General features: G+C 42.0%; 1 pseudogene; it reads left to right on the top strand.

The window, feature by feature from the left end:
• Window positions 1–498: 498 nt before the first annotated feature.
• Window positions 499–925, top strand: LOC116914876 (annotated as a pseudogene).
• The last annotated feature ends 293 nt before the right edge of the window (window positions 926–1,218 follow it).

Below are 1,218 nucleotides of genomic sequence, written 5' to 3' on the forward strand. Positions count from 1 at the left end.
GTTTTTATGGTTTTTTTTTAAGGGGGTTATAAATAGCAGGTGTTTGCTTGCTTTTGTGTATATGAGTGTTTTCCTTGCATGTTTGAACGTGCACCAGGTGCACGTAGGTACCCAAGGAAGACTTGGGAAGAAGAGGGCATCACAGTGCCTTAAACTGAAGTTACAGGTGGTTGTAATCTACCATATAGGTGGTAGCAACCTAATAAAGACGGTTTACATGACCAGCAAGTGCTCGAAAATGTTAAGTAATCTCACCAGACTCAAGCATTTTTAGATAATATAGATTCTAGGCAGATATAATTACTATTAAATATGGTTTCATTCATAGGAGGAGAAATCTTTAAAGCATTTAAGAACTAGTACTAAAGTTAAAAAGCTGTGTTACCTTTCTGAGACCTGAGGTGCGTGCTGTGGAGCCTTGTCCAGTCTGCTCTGTCCTGACTCACCGCTGTTCGCTCCTGCTGAGGAACAAGTCCGTCAGGAAGCCGCGCCTCAGCCATGGCATTTAAAGATACCGGGAAGACTCCCGTGGAGCCCGAAATGGCGATATGGCGATTCACTGGATTCGAATCACACTCACCAGCCGCAACGTGAAGTCGCTGGAGAAGGTTTGTGCGGACTTGATCCGAGGTGCAAAGGAGAAGAATCTGAAAGTGAAAGGACCGGTGCACATGCCTACCAAGACACTGAGAATCACTACCAGAAAAACACCTTGCGGTGAAGGTTCCGAGACGTGGGATCGTTTCCAGATGAGAATCCACAAGCGACTCATTGACTTACACAGTCCTTCGGAGATTGTTAAGCGGATTACTTCCAACAGTATTGAGTGGAGGTTGAAGTCACCATTGCAGATGCCTAAGTCAACTGTTTAGATAAATTGACTTAATTGTTAAAAAAAAAAAAAAAAAAAAAAAAAAAAAAAAAAGCTGTGTTACATCTGGAAGGTTGGAGAAATGAACAGAAAAATTATAACCACCGAGTCATCCTGAATGGTTAGTGTGTCTCTGTGGAATTTGGTCCTTATTTAAACCAGCAGGTTCCTTCTGTAAAGGGTCCACCTAATTAAGAACAGCTTTATGTAAGTGACTGATTCATGATACAATTAGAGTTCTTTCACAACAGGTGTGTTTCTACAGGCAAAGGCAAGTGCATCTAGAACTCCTTCATTTGCATACTTAGTCTCTAGTCCGGAACCATAGTAACCAGCAGTGCATTTGT

Source organism: Rattus rattus, chromosome 13 (genome assembly GCF_011064425.1).
Source record: "Rattus rattus isolate New Zealand chromosome 13, Rrattus_CSIRO_v1, whole genome shotgun sequence".
NCBI classification, from domain to species: domain Eukaryota; kingdom Metazoa; phylum Chordata; class Mammalia; order Rodentia; family Muridae; genus Rattus; species Rattus rattus.